A 22719-nucleotide genomic window follows, 5' to 3' on the forward strand; every position below is an offset into this window, starting at 1 on the left:
TGTACTTAGATGTCAAGGTGGTAGAAGCTTTAGCAATCAAGTGGACAGGCACATACTCTCCCCATAAAGCTCAGCACTCATGACCAGGACCAATCAACAGCAACCACGCAGAGGAGAAGCCAAGGATGGAGTGGAGGCTGGAAACCCAGTTACCCACTCCATTCCTAGAAATGATTCAGCTAGCCTGGATTTACAGCAAATGGGCAGAAGCACAACAAGCAGCTTGTCTTTGCTCCCTACATTTTATGAATAAGTATTTCATCTCCTGAACCCTTGATCTTTCTTCCCATAAAATGCTATTGCAAAAGCCAACTCATATTTTCCACATACACATGGAAAAGTATTTGCTACCCATTCAGTTCCTTAAACAAACACAAGTACTTACGCACCAGCTTTCTCCTTCACACTCTTTGCATTTTTTCTTAAAACCAAAAAACCTTGTTTCTTCTTTTCAGGTCTTCAGTTTCAATATTTTATTATATATATATATATTTCAATATATTATTTTTGCCTGTGTCATTACTAAGTTTTGGAGGGCAGAAGATGACTTCTAGCCGATGCAGTAAGCCATTAAAAAGAAACCTAAGATTTCTGCCTTCTGTTTGCAACCTTATCAGAGCATGGCATTTTCCTGTGAGGTTTTCACTCTCGCAGAGCCCTTGACAAGTGAGTGAGAAATTAGTAAGTACATGCCTTGTCTGCCTTGTAATGAAATAATTTATTTTTTAAAAGTCTTAAACCCCATAAAGCAAAGCAAATAGGAGGGACCAAGGGGGTGTTGTGGAAATTGTACACTTGCAGTAACTATGTGTTACTTCCAAAACCATGCTTCCAGCTGTTATGTACAAATATTGGCTTGAAAGTGAAGCCCTGGACAAAGTGCCGGCATGAGTTAAAGCTGTCGGCTGGTGGGGTGCTGCTTGGCTGACACCATGTACATGCTGTGCTGTCACAAAATGTCCTGGTCCCTCCCGTCCTGGTGTGTCACAGGCATTGCATCACTGTCAGTGAAATAACGCAGCTGCCTCGACACTTTTTTTTGTGTTTAAGTGACAGCAAATTTCAACGCAACAAATCTCTGAGCCCCTGCCCAGCTCTATCACCCGCACAGGTCAGCTTCACCACCATGCCCTGCTTTGTAGGATACTTCTTGTTCCCCTGCCATGGCCTCATTTGGGAAGAATAACCCTCTCACCACCTGAAAGATGTCATGATTAAGCTTAAAGATTGGCAGCCATGTTATTGCCTCTCATTATCCCCTTAGGCCTCTGGGATTACTGCTTTCACTAACCATTATCGGCATGTTCCCAGGAGCTACACGGTGTTAAATGGCCTCTCCGATGGCCCTTGCAATCCCCTGCAAACCCCAAACGCTGCTAAAAGACCCCAGCAGCCACTGACAAATCTCAGCAGCAAAACACAAAGTTTTCTCAGCATAAACACAAAAACTGCAATAAGTGTGGTAAGTACCACCTCACCAGACTGCTGCCCTTCATTACTGCACAGCCACAGCCAGGTAGCCCACATGACTTTCAAAAAGCACCTTGGTACTGTGATCACGACGCAGAAAAGTTCCTTTTTCCACTATTTCACAGTTCCTTTACCACTGCAGCAAACATGCTGAGTGCTGCTCTTCACGATGGCAGAGCTATCAATGGCCACTGCTTGTCATTTTAGCAAGGTAGCAAAGGATTCCAGCAACCATGAAAACATCTTACCATACAGTTCGACCATAATTTCAAAAAAGAAATATATAAGTTTCCTTAAAAAAAAATAATCATAAGATAAGGATCCCTTTCTTCTGTATTTTGACTGCGGAGGGGAAAAAAAACACTTGGGGTGAGCTTTCTTGAGAGTTTCCCAAATGATGGACACAGAGAAACCACTGCTAATCTCTCCAGAGCACCTTCTTTTAATTTTGACAATTAAATGCATTAGCCTAAGGTTCAGCATGGGCTGCAGCTGCAAACACTCTAGCTGAAACCTGCAAGCTACATACTTGTTCTACCAGATTCATGTTATTATCTTTTCCCTTTCCCTTCCTTGTAGCAAGAGTAACAATTTAATTAGATGGGGGAAGAAAAAAAAAAAAAAAGGCACCCGTATTATTTATAACTATAGCGCAAGACATTATTTTTAGCTGAAGAATTCTTAAGAAAGAAACAGTGCCCAGACTGATTTTCATATGCAACTTCCTGAATTTGTGATTCAGAGCCAAATTTCAGGGACAACTTTAATTTAGATTTTGATCTTTTTAACCTGATTGCATTAGCAAGAGCTCTGTTTTTAGTGCCTGCAGATTCACGGCTCCCAAGCTTTAAAGATCTAAAACTCAACAGGTCCACTGGCTGCAAAACCAGTGACACTTCAGAAAAGTCAGCCTTCAGAGAGAGAAAGCTGTCAGATCCTGTGGTTCCTGAAGGCAAGAGAGCATCTACCTGGGCACAATACTACAGTGATGGGAGCAAGATGTATCCCATTACGGGAACTGTGTGTTCGCAAACAAGCTCCAGAGTCACAGACTGTTCTGTGTTGTGTGACCGAGATAACACCGACAGGCTTCACCATCCAAATCCACCCTTCCCCAGCAACTTTTTTTTTTTTTTTTTTTTAACCTAAACTATATTTGACTTTGCTGTCGAGCATTTCAGTGCAGCTGCTATTCTCAGGTTCTCCTAAAATACACACAGTAGGTACTGTACTATTGCACATATAAACATCTACCTTCCTACCGCAGCTATTTGCGGTTAAAATAACTTTTCTCCGTTTCTGATTTCACTTCCTCTCACCAGGTCCCACTCTAAATTGCACAGAAGGTGCTTTCAAGACTGCACCCAGAGCCAGCCTGTAGCATGAAATAAAGATATAACATGTTAGCCCAGTTAGAAGCACAGAATTTAAAAGTCAGTTAGAAGCACAGAATTTAAAAGTCCAGTTTTCCATATGGGTGACTTCTTACACTTCACGGTTAAAGGAAAAGAAAGGATTGAACATGAGCAGTAGGCTGGGGCTGGTTATGGAAGAGAGCTCTCAAGGTCAGATGCTCTCCCCTCAGACACCACCTGTGTAGATTCCAGTCACTGATGGATTTATTATGTCTTATTGGGGCTCGCACATTGTCTTCCCTAAAGATCTGACCCAACTGCAGCCTTCACAGCCAAAAATTGCACAGCTGCACAACAGCTACACTTAGCAGTGGTGGATCCTGCACTGTCTGAAACTCCTTGGGTGAAGAACACACATGCTATGTGGTTGCACTGGAAGAGGATAAAGTGGTATTGTGCAATTTAAGGCTCTTCCATTTTTCTGGGCCACTTTCATGGCTCAGGAGTTCTCCACTGATGTGGTCCATGACAAGGAGCCAGTGGCTCTCCTGCTCCTGGAAGATGTCTCCTCCGCACTGAAACCCACAGCATCACCTCCCAAACTCACCTGTCCAGTTTGGCAATGGGTCTTCCTCAAGCGAATACATCTTGTTTCCACCCATCCTCACACCAGGCAAGTGTGGAGGTAAAAGCATTAACAACGCAGTTACAGAGCTGAGGGGAAAACAGGAACAGACACCTCCACCTCTCTGGTCACACTGTTTTTAGCTGAGCTACAAGCAGCAGCCCTTTCCCGCACTCAGCCAGCAAGCGGTCGGAATGTTGAGACGGATGTTTCCAGCACCTGATCCTTCTCCAAAACCTCCCTTACAGGTACCCAGTCCACAAGCACAAAGCTTCTTTTCCTCCCAACATTTTTGCGCACTTTATAACTTCAGCGTGACACTAGCTCTAACACTTCTGGAGGGCTAAGGAAAACCCCTCCTAACTCTTAGAAACATTATTCTGGACACAGTTGAGCAGCCTCATGCCTTGTCCAGGACTACCCTGCTGACTCAGCCAGATATTAACAAATAATTAACCCACACTGAGGCAAAAGCTCCTTTTTCTGCCTGATGGGATGGGGCCTCAAGTTTTCAGCATGAAGCTCCTTTGCACTGAAGCCAGAATGTCCTAGAAATCTTTCCATGGGCAAGCTGTACTCTGAGCTTGCAGATCACGAGCAGTGATACAAACATTGGAGATTAATGGGGTTCATATCACGCCGTGAAAGGAAAACAAAACTGTTACAAATCATTCTGAGGTGGTAAGGGATTTGGGGTGAGCAATGCTGAACCTGGACTCAGTGATCCTGTGGCACACGTTCAAGCACATTGAGAGGAAGCCCCTCCCTCAGGACACTGGATACAACCCATTCAGTTCCTGAAGCTGAGTTAAACCTGCCCGAGAGGGTCCCAGCAGTGGGCACAGACCCTGGCCATGCAAGGCTGAGGTCCACTCTGCCTCTTGTGTGGAGTCACTTCCACTTATGCACCAGTGCTTAAAATGAGCTGCACAACTAAGGTCACATAGCACGGTAAGTACCAGCTCCATTCGGTTTCAGAGGAACACAGAGAACAGGAAGTGGATGGCACTCATTCATGTACTTTTGGTCTTTCTTGGATGCTAAGAAAAGTTACATATTGCTAAGGTCTTTGTCATTGCCACTAATTCACAACCACAGAAACCCCCTATTTACCTGCCCCTTCCTCAAACACAGTCTAACCAAGGGCCTCTTCCCACTGGAGTGGAGACGACACAAACTTACAGTCCTAAGCAGCACGTTCCCTCTGACAACCACAGGGCAGCAACCCTAATTATGGGGTTGAGCCCTACCAAACAGTCAGATACTTGAATAAATACACACAACTTGGTAGTTTTCCTCAACAGCTAATTTCACAAAAGCCTTGGTCTTCCTTCTCCCTGCTTTTAAGTCCCTCTTTATTTATAATTAAGGAACTTGCACAAGAACTTTATAGAAATTTGAACTTCTCAGACAGAGAAGTGGTATCTGTGATCAGATGCTTTAGACAACCCCCATACACCAGTAAATCAGGGGCAGGGGTTAAAAGAAAAATACCATATCACTACTTGTCTGAGCTTCCTCTTCTCCCTGTTCCAAAGCCCATCGCTGGAGATGTGAAGCTCGTGCCCCTCTTGGCCCAGTGCTCTCAGGTCCCTGAGGCAGAGCAGGGGGTACTCTTCTGGCACCTGCCCATTTAAAACAACTGCTGGATTCATAGTAAGAGGAAACCCCACTCCTTTGCCCTGCCTTGTTCTCAAGATCAGACTGACAGGGAAAGCTGCTGGATGATTTTTGTCCTGACTTCTGGCATGGGATCCTCTAGATATCTCATTTAAAAGGCACTCTGCACCTGCAATGCCCCCAGTTTCCTCTGGTCTTTCCACACAGTACATTAGTGTTGTGGCTTTTGCATTTAAACTATGGGGTTTTGATTTGTCTTAAGGTAAAACAAGTGTGTTTTGTCCAACGTGGTGTGTGGGATTGCCCAGCCAGATCTCTGTGCACCCTTCAGAACCACTCACTGTTTGTCTGCTATCAAAGACTAAGCTTGTCAATGCAGCTGACTGGTCTAGACCCAACCAATTTCAGGTCCACTGAAACCTTTTTTTTATAGGAGAGCAAGACATGCATATACCACAAAAATAAACTTACACATCAGAACCTAAAGTTATATAGTGTTCTTTGAATTTTTTCTACCTACTTCTCACACTTTTGAACTGAAAGAAGAAGTGGTTAGCAGCTTGGGTGCCTGCATCAAACAAAACTGCTTGATAACCTAATCTCAGCCCACAGAATGTTGTTACCTCTTTTAACTCCTTTTCTCACATTCTGGAAAACAAAACCCACAAAGGGCACATGGAAAAGCCTCAATGTAGTACAGATAGGACAGATTTTCTGATTTCACCTTCAATCTCTTCATTTTTCTGTTTTCCTCAGACATGAGGTTATACATACAGGTACTTAATCTATGTAAGCTGCAAGTTTTTAACTGGTGTAGGCTTCATTGCACAGCACAAAAACCAGAAGTTACTCAAATTCCTCCACCCTCTACAAATGCATAGGAAAGCCCCTGCTGGACGCCAGCATTCCTAAATTTATTCTTGACACTATTCCTAAAACTTGCAAACCAGTCTTCTGCATGTATTGCTGTACAGACACTTACCTGCACTTTAAATATGCACATTGAATTTTTTTTATGAACAGCAAGCACACAAAGTAAAAGAAAACAATGCTAACATGACTGAGAGTTGTACAGTAATGCTGCCTCTGTGTTACGCAGCTTCAGTCAGCAGTGCAGACTACATGACAAAATTACTCCATCAAGCCAGAACTACGGCTCTGCAAAACTGTAAATGATTACAGAATAATGCTCTGCAATCAAAGAACAAAATGCGTGCTGCAGATTAATCACTTTCCAAGACGGGAAAGGAAAGATAGGCTTGAGAGATAAATCTGGCTGGGGTGTTTATGCAAGCGTATCATGCTCCTTAGTACTGAATGTCCCAGAACTCTCAGAGGAAGTAAACAGTGTGCTGGGGGGGTGTGTGGGGGGTGTGCGAGGGGTGTGCGTGTGCCCGAGCTCACAACCCGAAATAGGACAGCCTGTGAAAAATGCTGAACTTTCAGTTATGAAACACGAGCGTCGGAGGTTCCCCCACTGCCAGCTCTATTGCTGCCGCACGGGAAAATCTAAAACGAGGACCTGTTTAGCTACAGCCAACTCTTCTCTCGAGCCTTTCAAACTTTCCTATAAAACTCTGTGAGGACACCCACAGAGTGGGGAGGAAACATCTGTGAGGATGCCCAAAGGCGTCCTGAGCCCTCCCCCCCACTTTGCCTCACCAGCCGAAGCAGACAGAGAGTGTATTAGAAGGCAGGAACTGCTCCTGGTTGGGATTTACTTCTGGAGGCGCACGCTCCAGCAACCTAGATTTTCACTGTCCCTCTAGCATACAACCACGCTGCTTTTGGCTGCTTAAGCTATGCCAGCTTTCATGCATTCCTCACTTTGGTGCAAACATATTTACATTTGTATCTGCTAACTGGCTTAACGCTACACAGGTGTTCTGAGGAAAAACCCCACCAGCACTTCAACTAAAGAAAACGCTCTGAGAGTCAGCTACCAACACAGTAAACAAGGGACTGGCAGCAGACACAAAGACTGAGAGGTTTGCTGGGAAGCCCCTCTGCAAAAGCTCGCTGGGAGGGCTATGCCACAGCAGCCCAAGTTACAAAAGCCCTGAGTCCTCTTAGAATGATTCAACACCTTACAAAAAAAGTTACTAAATCTCCATGCAGAGTTTTAGTTGTCATCACCATTTGGGAGAAGGTTGGGGCACAGTGCAGCGATTCCTCACCTGAGGACAACTATTCTGCACCAAATGTGCACTTCCACAAAGGAGCTGACAAAAAATTCCCAAAAATTACAATGACATACAGTGCCAGGACATGCCCAGCAACAGTGCTGCATCTAAGGAAGATACTTCACAGAAACCAACTATTTAAGGTCCCTCCTCCTTGCAAATATCTGGCTCTACATTAAAACCAATTAACAATAATCTACTAATAACAAGACTGTGATGTAGCTGTGTGATTCCCCTAAAGCAAAATCCTGCCAATGCTAGTAATTGATTCAGTAACATGCACCAGCTCAATGGCACAGGCGTCTCCAATTCTTGGAAACATTACATCCAGTCTAATTCCCCCCCAAGGTCACCACAACCATCAGAAAATCCCTGTGCATCCTGACCCAGAGAGCTGTGACTAAACAGCTGTTACCAAGAGCCTGGGAAACTGAAGTGTGGTATCTGAAAAGCATCAACCACCACCAGCAAAAGCCTGAGCCGACTGAGTTGCTGAAACAGCTCAAGGAGCAGTGGCGGAGAATAAAAGAGATTTCTGTTGCAGGAGAGGAAGCAGGGCATGCCAAATTTGCCACTGCACTACTTGTTGCAAGGCATGTTTGCACGCACTTTATTGTGATGGGAAGAGGAGAGGCCATCCTGTTACCTGATTAAAGTTTTGAACTTTATCATGAAGGAACAAGAGACTCATAAACTGCATACTCACGTATAAGCTCTTTAAAAGGTCAATATAAGGTTATTGACACCACTGAATGGCTTCACCTAGCACCAAGTCCACTGGAAGCTGCCTACTTGCTCTGGCAGAAGCTAAGACACACACAATGAAAGCAGCAAAGGCATCCACCCTGCACTCCAAGGTATCACCTTAAAGTTCTAAGCATCAATTTAGCATGTGGTACTCAGCCTAAATCTGATTAAAAAAAGAAAAAAATCCACCTGCTATCAGCTTCCCCACCCAGATGTAGAGGCATTTACCAGACTCATTAAAGGCATAAAGTTAGTGGCACAGGCAGAAGATACAAGAAAAGCAGGGAGCTATGGAAGGAACAGGCTCGTTAGAAAGAATAGTATTTTCTAGTCTAAACACACCAAGTCAGAGGGCACCTACTACAGGATGCAGAATATGGTGTGACTACAGGCAGTGCAATTTCATGACTTACATATTGTCAGTGAGCAACTTGTATGTATCCTCTCTTCTCATCAATAGGGAAGGAAAAAGGGATAGCCCCTCACCATGGAAATGAGAGCAATTACTACACGTACCATTAAATATTTTAGGGACAGCTCAGTAGCCCTGTGACCTGTATAATCTCAGACACTACTGTCTAGGTCAGGCCCCATGAAAACAGAGATCAAAATCTCTCTGAGGCTGGATCCTCCCATCTCTTACACAAATAAGCAACCCCCTGTGTGCAGTATCAGCAGAGAGAACAAAACTACCCAAATGACTAAGGATTTGTACACTGACAGCACTAGGACTCCTTACCTAAGGGTGGATTAGTTAAAAAAAAATCTAAAGTGTTGTAAATTATAGGTGGTGCTCTGAGCCCCACCTACACCTCTTATTGTCCAATACTTCCTATTATAAAACCCTGTTCCTCATTGCTAAGAGCTTTGCAAACCTGAACTGAAACCGGGATTAGAAACAGGATAAGTAGCCTGGGATAAGCAAGACAAGGGAAATAGGGAGTCCCGGGGCAGGCTGAAATTCTGGAATGAGGAGTTAGACAATATAAAAAAAAAAAAAAAAAAAAAAAAAAAGCTGGGCAAGGAGAGCAGATCTGGAAATCAGGGAAGGTGGACGGAGGAGTGGAAGATGACAGAAAAGGAAGGCAGGGTGCATGAGCAGGCCTGGGAATTGCAAGAAAGGACACTGGGACAGGAGGTGAGGGGGGGTGGGACAGGTAAGGAGTGAGGAGGTGGGAAGAAGAGGATGCAGGGCTGGGACACTGCCTGTCGGGGAAGCCCACAGAACACTGAGGAGGTGAATGACACAGATGAACACACCAGGATGGCTGTATTTCTTTACTCAGAGCTGAATGCAACAAGTATGGCACAGGGCCCATACACAGATCACAGGGGTGAGCCAAAACCCTAAATACCCCCTGAAGCATCCATCCCAAGAAGGGTGGATAGAGTGAAAAAATTAATAATGACAGCGTCATAGGCAGCATGAGAAGCACTTTCAAGTGCTATAGGCAACTTGAATTCTGACATTTTGTGTTTCCCAAGCACCTGGCTTTTATATTTAAACATCTTTTTTTCTGTAGTTTCTCGTACTCATGAAGTACACTCTTATTTAGCACTTCTGCTTGGTACTTTGCTCAACAGTGTTCCCTATCCACAGAGACACCCCAGAGATTTGCAGCTAATGGTCAAGCCGTGCAAAATGCAATTTTTCCACTCCCTGTCTGCTCCTGGAAAAGGGAAAATGCACGTTACTGACATTGCTTGAACCTACATGCTGTATCATAGTGCTTCTGTAGAGAAATCTGCTGTGTGTGTCCCCCACTCATACCCACCTGGAAGAATCAGTAGTTGATACCTGATAGCGTTTCCTACAGAAAATAAGGAAACCACCACCTCTCAGCCCATGCAGAGCTTTGGAAACAAAAAACCACAAAACCAACCAACAAATGACCAATAAAAATGTCAGCCCAGAAACCAGGCACCCAAGACTGGATAACTTTAGAAAGATGTCATGATTCAACTACAAAGGAAATCCACACTTAATTTCTCAAACAACTGCTATCATACAGCAAGCAAAATGGTTTTCCTTCAGTCTGAGATAACACCAAATCCAGACTATTTCTTATTTTACTACTTTTCTCTCTCTTCTTTTTTCTTCAATTAGAAAACGTGATCATTCCACATGCTTTGTACGAGCCTGAATAAAAAATTACACGTGAGAAGTTTTTGCCAGGGTTAAGTCCCAGCACAGCTGCTGGAAAAACCCAAAATGAACATTTTATCCTGGCCAAATCAGTGTTCTTTTCACTATTTATACTCTTGTATCCAGCAACTGCAAGTGATACTACAGGTCATGTTGTCCTAAACGGACAAAGAATCCAAAGATGCTCTCAAGTTTTGGAGGCTTGTTTGTACTTCTGTTCTCCCCCAGTACTTTGCAGTGCTGTCGCACTGATGCCAATTTGCTTTGAATTTAAGTAGGGTACCAACCTCTGGTCAGGATGGATTTTTCAGCTAAGATTTTCCATCTTTAAAAAAAGAGATTATTTTTTCTGCTTTCATTTTTAAGCACCATAGGATCAACACTGGCTACTCAGTTGATAATACCCCTCTTTATTTTAAGTAATTTTTTTCCCTTCACCACCCACATTCATCTGGAACTTCTTCAGTATCATTCTGCCTGACACCAGTCCAAAACAGCAAACCATTTCTGTAACAGCACAATAAGCAGAGCAGACCCTAACAGAGCTATTTCATCATGTAAAGATCCCCTTATGCAACATCCAGTTTCGTACCAAATATAATGCTGAAAAACTTGTAAGGAGGTTAGAAATAGCTGTGCCTTTAACAGAACAACTTCTCTGGTATCAGGACCAGCATTTTACAAGCAGGAAAATACTCCTCCTGTACTTTGACCTTGTATCTTCAGAGAGAGGTGCATATTTATGCCCCTTCTCTTTCTAAATTAGATTCCTTCAGTCCCCTATTTTATATGCTTTCTGACAGGTCTCTATTTTGTATTTTAAAAAAAACTGCTGTCACTGTGTTGCATAGCAAAAGACCTTTCCAGACAAAGGAGAAAACTTGTGCCACGGAGTCAAGTGGCAAGATGTAACTATGGTTAAAATGGTAAGGATAAAATATTCTGCCCAGCAACATGATAATTTCCAGCAGGATTTGATAAAATTGTAGTTCCATGTCCAGAAAAAGACTAAAACATTAAACATAGTATACTGAGAAAGTCAAAAATAGGTCATTCAATCAGCATTATATTCCCCCTTCATTTCAAACATAACACAAAGCAGTTAAGTAGTTTCTCTTGCAATTAGCATCATCTTTGACTCCCTCAGTGTCTCAAATACGCTGGAGATATGGAACTGCTCTGACTGTACAGCAGCCCAGGCCCTGCTCCCCAACACCACCTACTTCTATATAAATACACAGAGGTGAAATCCTATCTTCAGGGATTTTGTCTATGATAATTTTCTTTGTTTCTTTCAGTTTCCTGGTCTGTGACCTCAAATGACAAGCCTTTTCCTGCCGGTTAAAGAGGAGTATGGATGCACTCAGGAAGAGTCCAAACATCTCCAACTGCTAATATTAGCATGTCCCACTCCATCCTCCAACCAGGAGGACTTGCCATCTGGTAGAGCCCTGAAGAAGGTGGGCTAGAAACAGCCTCCCTGTGCAACAGCAGGGTTTTAGAGATCCTCCCTGGATGTGAGAAGTCTGACATATATTTCAAATGCATTTTAATTCAGAAAAAAAATGTTGGAAAGATTTTATTTGTGTTTCTAATTAGATAAACAGTATGCTTCCTCAACCTGCTCCAAGCTACCCCAACTAAACCCTGTAGACATCAGATGTCTGTGAATATACCACAGGTTGATTTACTCACTACTGCTAAGTAACAAAACCCTTCCTCCTTCCAGCCCTGTACGCTACTACTGCATGGCCTACGCAGTCTCCCTCTTTTTTGTTTTTATGTGTGTGTGTGTGTAAAATGGCCTCACAAGTGATTTTCAAATACCTTCTTCAGCAGACTGCTCCCTTCCTCAGAGATCTCTAAAAAATAGCTCCTCATAAAAGATTTCTTACCTACCCCGTGTGCGCAAACCTTCTAGCACATTGCAGTCAGAAGTATTTTTGCCATGCATGAACATATATAAGAGCAATGGGGCAAGAAATAAATCTCAACATGTTATGGGGAGTGGGAATTATATTGTCAACATAGTGATGAGAATAGAATAATACTAGGTTTGGAGCTTTTGGCTGCCAGACAAACTAGACTGGAAATCTCTGGCCCAACACATGCAGAGCTCTGATATGATTTTCATTTGAAAACTGATTATTTTAGATGTGGCCCATTTATTTAGGTGACATATATGGCTCAGACTACGCAAACAAAGAAGCTGCTTGCGTAAGATTCACAAAATGCTGCAGAGTTTTTACAGTTCCTCAGTGGCAGCATCATTGTTGGTGCCAACACTGTTCTCCTATAAAGGCATCGTAAGACCAGCAGCCTCCCATTGTAGGTCTTGATGAATACTTAAAGAAGCAACATTCACTCTGAAACCTGACATCTCAGACAAATGGTTTTGAGTTCCCCCATACAGTGAAACTTTTAAACACAACAGATCATGTTGCACAAGAACAGGGACAGCAGCTCTTAAGTATCTCAGCTTACAAGCATCTCAGGACATGACTTGAACTGGCTTCACCTTCTCCTACGAATTCCTGGAAAAAAAACATTCTCTGAAAATTAGTTAAGGTACTGAGAAGTTTTGCAGAACAAACAGTAGGTTATAGGCTTTCAGGAAACCACATCACTGCTCTCAGCACAAAACCAATCAGCAAAAAAGGTGATAATGTGGGAGCCTGTAAGAGTCTCACACAAAGACATTCTTTGTTGAGCACTGTTCTCACTTATCAGACGCCAAATTTTATGTGCTAAGCATATCTAGGACTTTATATATGAAACTGATAAATCCTCCATGAAGTGCTAGCAAATATATTTACACAAGATAGGGGTCACTGACTAACTTCACAAAAACCCACAAACTCAGGAACTTTTGATCTGGATTAAGTCTCGTATTTTAAGGTATGTTTACACTGCATATTTCATGTGAGAAAGTAGGGCTAACTTTCTTCATAACATGTCTTTGGAGAGCTGAAATATCTGCTTCAAGACCTAGCATGAAGAGGGAAAAAAACCCTCCAAAACAGTAAATACAGCAGGTTTTAAGAGTGCTGACACATAACCAGACTATGTACTAAGATAATTCAGCCTATATTCTAGATAAAATGAATATGACCCTGGAAGTCATGTCCTTAGATAACTTCTTTAGAATCATGTATTTATTCTTCTTCATCCTACTGGACAAAATGAAGAAACCAACATGGTACAGCATGAGAAAACACTGTTATAAGGGCAAATCATCTCCCATGTCAGAGGTGCTGGCTGTCTAGATTAGGAGAGCGATTTGTATTAGAATGTTATTTGGCAATTAATGTTTTTAAAGAAGCTTTGTTTACTAAAAGGCAACACTGTTACTAACACATCCTGATTATGCTCAGTCCTCACTGAGAGTCCAGGCTTAGCTGCAACCAGGATTTTAAGCACTGCTGGCTCAAGTCTTACTTACATTAATGCAAATGCATGCTGCTGCAGCACATTAGGAGAGCCCCACTCTGCTGCTTTAACATGGCCTTTAGCAGAGACAAGAGTCAGACCCAGCTCTCTAGTTCATCTACCCGGGAAAGTTGCAGGACCACAAGCTGGGCTGAATCCACACAAACCAGTTTTCATTCCCACTATGAACTACTTTGGATTGAGTGGCTGCAGCAGCCAGGAGGCAGGGTGAAGCCAAAGTGGACGTGTGCTGATGTGTTTGGGTGCTCCTCTATCTGTCCTCCCCCAGCAGAACACTCCCTGTCCCCATCAGCCTTACCACTTATCTACTGCCTCCCATGGGGTCAGGATAAGCAGATGTTACCTCCCTGATGAACTGCTGGCATCCAGCCCAGACCTGCCCTTTTCTGCTCAGGAGATTCAGGAGCCAGCAAACCTACCAAAACCCATTTTTTTTTCCTAGGACTCCATCCCACCTGCTGGTCACAATCCTGGGTGTCTCCCTGGCCTCCACTGCTCCCTAGGGAGAGCTGAAGGTCTCAGAAAGCCAGGGATGGGGAGGTGGAATGTCCTGAGGGTATTGCAAGGCTGAGGGATGAGCTAAGAGCAGCCTCCAAGCAGACCCACAGCACAACACAAATCACAAAGGCAACTTCAGAGGTGTCAAAGCAGAAAAACAGCACCTTGCAGTGCTCCTGCCCCTTGCCCTCGTTCCAGAGCTCTCAACAGGATTTTGGCGTGGAGATGTCAGCACAGACCCACCCTTCACCTCAGCAGGGGCAGTGGGTGAAGGGACACAGAAGTGGCACGACCCAGTGACTCAGCCCACAGAAACACCCCTGGGCTGGCAGCAGCACTCAGGAGGGTGGTGGTCACAGATTGGCACAGGCAGTGCCAGCAGCCTCCTACCCCCCAAAACTGGCAGGCACCACTCTGTGGAAGACCTGGAAGCACAGGCTGTAAAGGCCCTGATGAGAAGGAGAAGGTGTCAGTGCTACACACCATCCTCCTCGTTTCCAAGTGGGTTTTCCTCCAACAATCATCCACTGGCTGCCTCTGCCCTCCTGTCCCAGTGCATGTCTACCTTGCGCATCCCATTACACGTAGCAAGTGGCAACTTAACCAGCAGGAGGAAAATAATAAAGAAAAGCAAACAAATACCTTACCAAATATACATGCTAGAGTGAGAATCCAGCATTTCATAATTCAGCTCTTAAGTACATACTATGTTGCAGTGGAGCAAGCAATCCATTCAATTCATTAGAGCAAGTCTGTTATATGAAATAATTTTCATTTCTTCACCAGTCGGAATCTTACAAAGGTGTTTTATACCATTAGAGGTATTCAAATAGCCTTTATTTTTAGCAGGTACAGATAAAGAAAACAGCACCAATAAGCAAAGTCCAGGTGGGACATACACAGAGCATTACTGACAGGACACCAACGCGGTTAACTCCCAACCTATATCAAATTCCTTGCAAAACAGCATCACAAGCATGTCAGTCCTTGAGCAAATGTGCAAGGGGGGGGTGGCCCAGAGAAAGGACTCTGGCTTTGCAGGGCAAGACCAGCTTCTCCCAGACCTCACTGCTGGGTGCAGCACGAACCACTCTGGCAAAAAGCAAAGGTGACACAGTAGTTCTCTTCCTCCTCAGCCCCACTGAAAGGCAGTTCCCTTGCTATTTCACCAGAGGGATGAGGCAGAGAACTAAAGCAATCACTCATTTGTTCCCAACCCTTTATACTGCCCTGAGATTGCTCTTCATCTGTCCTGTAGCCTAATCACCTCCATGCTACACCGCAAACCAAAACACTGCTACGCTCTGCAAGATGCACTGCACAGTTATGAGCCAGCCCTCCATCTCCCACAGAGGCACCCCATGTCCCATGCAACCCTCCTGGATGTTGTTACAGAAGGAAGGATGGAGAAGGTGAAGTAGGACATAAAGTCCCCAGAGCCTCCCAAGAAAGAAATGAGAAACAGGGACGGGAATTGAGGAATGCTTTTTTTTTTTTTTTTTTTTTTTTTTAAATCAGTATTTGGAAATTGAATGAGTGCTCTCTGTACATTACTCTCCTCATCTGACAGATTTGAAATCAATGACCTGTGATAACCCCTGCCCAATGCATTGCTCAGGAGATAACTGAGGTAACATAGATGATGAACAGCAAGACCAAACCTACAGTAGCTGGAGATTATGCTGTGCTCAGAGGCCTGCTCTCAAAGCCTGCTGGAAGCCTCAAGGTCCACCATCCTCACCCACACAGAGCTGAAGACACTCTCCCTGCAGGGTACCACAGTGCATCCCAGAAACTCCTATGCACCCCCTCCAGCCTTGCACATCTGAGACTTTCACCAAAGCTTCTCCATCCCAAACAGGTGCTGGGGCCATTTCAGCACAGACCTCCAGATCTCCTTGAAGCTCCTGGCAAGCTGAGAAGAATGGTTCTTTTCTCCTCAATTAAAGGAGCAAGAGCTGTACCCACCACTAGCAAAAACCACTCGGAACCATACTGATTTGCTTGGGAAAGCAAAGTTGATGTGAAACAAATGTCAAACAGACGTGGTAAGGACTTGATGTCTCTCCGTGCAACAGGATCCTACACACACAACTGGTATAGTTGTGCAGAGCAGCACAGGATACCCTATCCTGACTTTGTCAGAAGCAAGTTAGAACAAAACACCTCACTCTGAAGGAAAATCCCCTTCTGTAGGCAAGCCACTTTTTAATAATAAGTGCTAAATGGACTATTCAAGCAGGTAATTAATGTTAATTAACATATGTCAGGCCATAAATTGGCTAAATGCACCTCATTTTCCAAGCTTAGTGTGTGGCAATGCTCAGGAAATTGTAACAGAAAGGAATAGTCTAAGTTCTCAGAAGCACAAGAAAGGAGCAAATAAAAGGTTAAGCATAATCTTCTCTTAACTCATGGTGTGCTGAGCTAGCACTACCAAAAACTAAATGACTGTGCACATTATGTGAACATTTTATTTTACTCCCAAGCCACAGCCTTACACAGGTATTATCAGCCCCAAGAAAAGCCACATCAAAATGGCAACTCCTCGAGCACTGTGTTATCAGGCAGGCCCTCATCAAGCTGCTCACTCTGTGTTGTGGGACCTGGATGTGCCTCTTGCCTTGGGACCTGGAGAGGCTGTGATCCCTTTTCCAGTGCCAACTTGGGAATCGCAGTTTTTCATGGTAGGGGAAATGAAACAGCAGCAGGAAGATGCTCAGAACTCGTCCTCCTCCAGAGAGTCTGCCTCAAAACAAGGAGGGCCTCCTGCCTTTAAAAGAAACTAACGCTGCCATTTTATAACCCTGCCCTTGGGCACGGTTTTCTGTGAGAGAGATAATAGTAAGGCTTTTCAAAAAGTGGGAGAGAAACAAGAACACACAAAGATTTTAGTCTAAGTAACAACCTGCATTAGGAAACACTTTCAGTTTCTCCCTTGGCAAGCCGCCACTATGCTAAGACCTGCTGTAATTGCATGGCAAGTAAGAAACAATCCTCACAAAAGATTTTTCCATACTTCCACACGAAATAGCTGGCTGCCAAAATGTTGCAGGGCACCTTCAGGAGGCCACCACCTAGAGAAACACTCTGGCTGTTATCCTCCGTATGGTATCTCCAAGGCAATCCCTTCGGCCTCCCTTTGAACCCAGCACATCCACCAATATTTTCTGGGGTGATTTCATGTTCGTGCTCCCCATCGACCCCAAGCAAGCTGACTGAAAACAGCCCAGGAGCTGCAAGGGGGCTGGTGGGGGCTGCAGCCACCCCAGTGCTGCCTGCCTTCTGCAGGGGACACCACCCACGCCGAGCTCCTACTTCATCCATGTCAGCACAAAGAGCTTTCACAAAACCACCCGGCTAACCCTAATCACTCGCCTTTCTCAATGCACCAGCACGTGCCCAGCCTCCCCTAATCTCCCAGGATTACAGGGAGGTGGTGTAGCACCACCAAAATGACCCGAATACAAAATGGCCTCGTGTGTAAGACACCACTCGCTTTACCAGGAGAAAAGTGAGTGGAAGGAGAACATCCCAGAGCAGGAGCACCAGGGCATGTCCCAGCCTGAGAGTCTCAGACAGTGTTTGTTCAAGCCACTATAATACAGAGGATATAAAAGCCACTAAGGTGATTTAATTCTTGTTAGCATTAACTATGAAATTTCAAACAGACGGGTAAGTGTAGGAGCCAACCTCTGACTCTCAAGCTTCCTATTTTAAATATGCTCAAATATTGGCACTAATAACCTAATACAGACAACGCCGATGCTGCGTGACTGTTTTAGGTGACCTTCTGCCTCTAAAGAACAGAGGAACATTGATTCCACCATTTATCTCACAGGTCTACCTGACAGCAATACTATCCAGCATTAATCACTGGAGGCTTCTTATTCACATCAAAAGTTAAGTTTATCACAGCCTGTAACTCTTTGCAGCTGGTGGCATTCACCAAGATGATGCGTTTGTATCTGCATTTAACAACTCCTTCGGTGGAGGTACTCCTCACTGTCACACTGTGGATCAAACAATGTCAATGATTCTGGGAGAGCTACTTTGTGTGTCTCTCTCCTCTAATAGCTGTCATCTGCCTGCATGAGATGGGAAAAAGTGAGCTCTCTAATGTATGTTACAGATATAAAATAATAATGTGCATGAGTATCTACATCTGGTTTCAACTGGAAAGTTTAAAAAGTGATTTGTTTCTCTGGTGCTAAAGTATTCTGCTCTTTGATGAAACAAACATCCAGAATTTTCAACTTCACGGCAGAAACCACACATTTCTCTACATTGCTCAGCACAAAATTCACTTACAAATGTTCCTAAGTATTTGGTTAAAGCACAACATAGTAAGGCTTTGATCAGGTAAGGTGCTTAAACAGTAAGTTTAAGCACACAAGTAATCCCAGTGAAGTCCCAAGGATCCATTCACATGCTTAAACCCGTGCTCGCTTCAGTAGATCAAAACTTCAAATAATCAGGCTACAGTTTGTAACCCAAACTCTCCTGCAAAGATGAAAAAGGGCAGCTCAAAATTTTGAAAGAAAAAAAAAAACCCAGTAACTCAGAACACAATATAAGGCTGGAAAAAATATCCATGCTAGCTGTTAACCATGAAACTCAGTCACAAAAACAAAACAAAACAAGAAAAAAAAGGGAGTGGAGTAAAAAAAATAAACTGATGCAAACTCCAGTTTTATGCTGCCGTTCCTGATAGATGCTGTGTGCCACTCTGAGGAAGGAGAAATAAGAACAGAGAGTGGTGCTGCTTCCTTCCCACATCCTTTGAAAAAAAAAAAAAAATCAGAAAAAAGGTCTGACACATCTTGCGTATCAGCATCTGGCGAACAGATTTAGACATCTGCCTACATTGCTGGCAAATTTCTCAAGTCTTCTCAGGTCTCAATAATTAGACTTGTGTGTGTTTGCTACACTGAAGGGACTGCAGCCCTTTGGTACTTACCAGTCAATAAATCATGAGAAGGAATGATGAAATTTGTTCATGTACAAAGTTTACAAAAATCTCTGCCTCAAAGTAAATATCCCAGCAGCTAATATTTATCTTTCATGAGGAAGCTGAATGCAACAGGTGTAAAACAAACAGGCCGCTGGTATAAAAAATAAATAAAAGCCTATCAACTGCATTTAAATTTGGGAAATGCTGCTATCTGCGTATTAAGGACCAAATTCATAGTCCTACCACACCACTCAACAAAGGAAAATAGTCCCCCTAGTGTACTCTTCATGTAGAAAAGACTGTTTCATGAGATAATGCTACAAGAAATCACAAAGTAATATTATAGAAAGAGAGTATGAAAGTATTTAAGCTATAGTGAAGACGGGCAATTCTATTATATACGTGGACACAAAGGTGTTTTGCTTTCTTACTGCAAGATTGTTGAGTGAAGTGAGTTACTGCATCCTAAATATTTGGGGAATTTTTTTTTTTTTAAGTCAGCACACTAGTTCTTGTGACTGCAGTGCATCGATGGGGTACTGGCTGCCTGAATTTGTAAAGACGGGCAAATACGGTCATCAAGAAGCTCTCTGGAAGTACCTCAAACAGCCTCCTGTGCAGTGCATTTCACGAGGGAGAAACCAGCTCACCCTCAGACCTTTCCCCTCTCCAGAGATGTTTAATATAAGTCCCAACCTTCCATAAGTATTCAAGACAGTAAGTGGACATTGAAACATGCACCTAAACCCTTCCTGGGGATTACGAAGTGTACAGGATTGTATCAGACCTGGCTGCCTGGTGGCACTCAACAGTATTTGCAGCGTACCAGCTTTACAGCAATGCTCCATACACTACTGCCCTGCTTAGCTGTCAAGCAGTATTAGGTTAGCTAATATCCCACCGGGGACAGGAGGAGGGGGAAAGCAACAAAGATTGTTGGGGGAGGGGGGTGGTGGGGTATTGGGCAAATCTTATCTGAATTAACGGAAACGTAATATATGCCTCCCTAACCACATCTGAAATACTCACTTCTGCTTAAATGCTCTAGGCAAAAAAAAAAAAAAAAAACCAACCCAAAACCCAACAACAAAAAAGTGATAGTTGTAACTTTAATTTATAGCTCTTAAAATAATTGTTTTGAGGAGTGTAATACCAACTATGTTTACAGATTATGGTATTCAGCACATCTCAATGGTAATATTTCATACATAATAATACCTAAGATAAGAAAACCAAGTTCTCTTCTTCCTTTTGTTTAAAATGACAATTTTCCCACTCAGTACCAGAACAGAATATTGCAAAATGGGCTTGCTGCCTTCAAAGATGAACTTGGCTGTGTAAAAATATTCTAATTTAAGATAAAAGCCTCCTGATTCAGTACTATCCTCAGTTCATTTAAATTCTCAGTGTAACCAGCAATCTAAAAAAGTCTGATGTGAAAAGCTGACATTAGTTCCTGAAGAGTTGTATTCATTACCTGTGAGGGAAACAAAGATGATAATAACATATAACATGTTTTATCACAGGGGGACTAAAATGGAGAATCTATCTAAGAGACTAACTAATTTATGTTACAGCCAAGAAACTGCGATCGTTCTCTTTGGAAATAGTCCTCTTCTGAGTGTATATGCACGCATTAGAAGAAACTCTAGACTTGATAAGGAATTAAATTCTGCAGTTCTGGATGCCTGGCAAATTATTAGCTCCTGACCTCTCTTTTGTCCCTTTCAGTATGCCCCTACCACCCACGCACAACTGCACCCACCGCTAACACAACTGAATGCCTTACCCTAACTTCCAGCGACAGCTCACAGTCATTAAAGAGGCAGAATTTTCCTGCTACCAGTGTGCTTGCAGCTCCTGAAAAAGGTCATCTTAAAGGCTTGTGAGAAACTTCTGAACTAAATTATATCAAGAGGAATCTCAAGGGATCCAAGTTTCTAACATTTTAATTAGCTCCAAGTACCAGTTAATGCTGCTCAGCAAAGGAATCGATATCAAATTAACAGTATAAATCGTCAGAAAAATTGTGACTGTATTAAGCATAGTAATCAATGTCAGCACTTTGCCTTATGGCCCAGATCCTGCTTCTGCTGAAGCAAATGGGAGTTTTGCCACCAAGCTGAGCCAGAACAGTATCAGTCCCATTGTCCACTAAGTCTTCCTTTGAATAGAGTATTGAGAATTTACTGAAAATTCAAAGTATCAGATAAAAAGTCTGGATTTGTCATACCAGCTGACATCTAAAGCCACTGCTTCTGTGTGAAAACAACTTACGAAGGCACGGGCTGTCATCGGAAGATGTAACACTTTATCATATTTTGGTGTGGCACTTGACAAGTCAGATCAAAATTCAACACCAAACACAGAGGCAAAAGCTGTAAAAAGGATCTGTGCTCTTAAAAGCCATGTCTTGATTTAACTATGCTACCAATAAACTTTGTGTTTATGTTTTCCCCAGTTTAAGGCACGTCTGTCAGTGCAATGCTTCCTCTACAGTGCTCCATTTGGAAGGTAAAAATCATACAGTTGCACTTCAGTTCCTAGCAGCAAGTCCTACTCGGGCACCAAAATAGAAGGGAGGGCTGCTAATACGAAGACTGCCAGAAATATTTCATCCATACAGTATTTCTGACCAATTTGTATATTGTAACTTCTCCTCTCATCCAAAGCTAGAGAGATTCAAAGAGGAAATTTAATTTCTCTGTAATACAGTAAAACTTTCCAGCAAATTTGCCTTCAGCTATCCATTCAAAAAACTCGGTCTCGGATGCTGCCAGCATCAGCCCTCAGCAGCAGCTGAACCATACAGGGATTTCCTTCTGCAAACAGTATCAACATCTAGCAGGACCTGCGTTTCTGTATAGCTGCACATATGTGACAGTTCCACAGCTGACAAGCACTAATAGAACAGACATGGCAAACGGAGAGAAAAAAGCAGTTCTGGAAATCACTCCAAATGTACTTTTTCGTGCAGTCCCAGCTCCTGGTAGGCCTTATTAGACTCAGTTGTTAACTGAGAGCAAAACCCTGCCTGCTGCAACGTGCTTTTGCACGGACTAAGTAAACACGCCGAAAACCAGTTAATATTTTTTTCTCACTTATTCAAATATTAGTAATCTTAGCTGCTAACTGTCACAACGCTAGACAGAAAATGCTTGGCTATACAGGATTTATCAACTGACAGTGCCCTCATACACCACGACCGAAGGAAATGCAAACCAAGCGTTCCCGTGGCTCAGCAGCCAATAATGCCACGCTTTGATTAACTTTATAAAGAAATGTCAAGACCCGAATTTCCCTCTATTGCTTTTGAGGAACGTGTGGGAAACCACAGGGTTTTGTTTTGTTTTGTTTTTTACAAGAATAATAGGGTTGTTCTGCATTTGAGCTTTGAGACTCAGACCCTTCATAAAAGCAACTCTGCCTATTTCTATTACGAGTTACATCAAAGGTACCTATACCTTATGAAACCAAACATAACCCCATCCTTACAAATATTTTTCCCTTTTTTTACCCCTTTTTTTTTTTTTTCCTTAATCATGTGCTTACACACCAGAAAAGCCAGCTCCGTTCCAGCGTCTCCCCTTCTCCCAGAGTTAGGAGCGCTCACAGCTTGCAACAGAGAAGAGCCAAAACTTTTCTTCCCCACCCAGAAAAAAAAACCCCAA

General features: G+C 43.2%; 1 protein-coding gene across 2 annotated transcripts in view; it reads right to left on the reverse strand.

Annotated features, from left to right (window-relative positions):
• The window catches only part of FOXO3 (forkhead box O3), a 97921-nt gene that overhangs the window by 73010 nt on the left and 2192 nt on the right, over positions 1-22719 (reverse strand). The window lies entirely within an intron of this gene.

The sequence above is a fragment of the Heliangelus exortis genome, chromosome 3 (genome assembly GCF_036169615.1).
Source record: "Heliangelus exortis chromosome 3, bHelExo1.hap1, whole genome shotgun sequence".
NCBI classification, from domain to species: Eukaryota; Metazoa; Chordata; class Aves; order Apodiformes; family Trochilidae; genus Heliangelus; species Heliangelus exortis.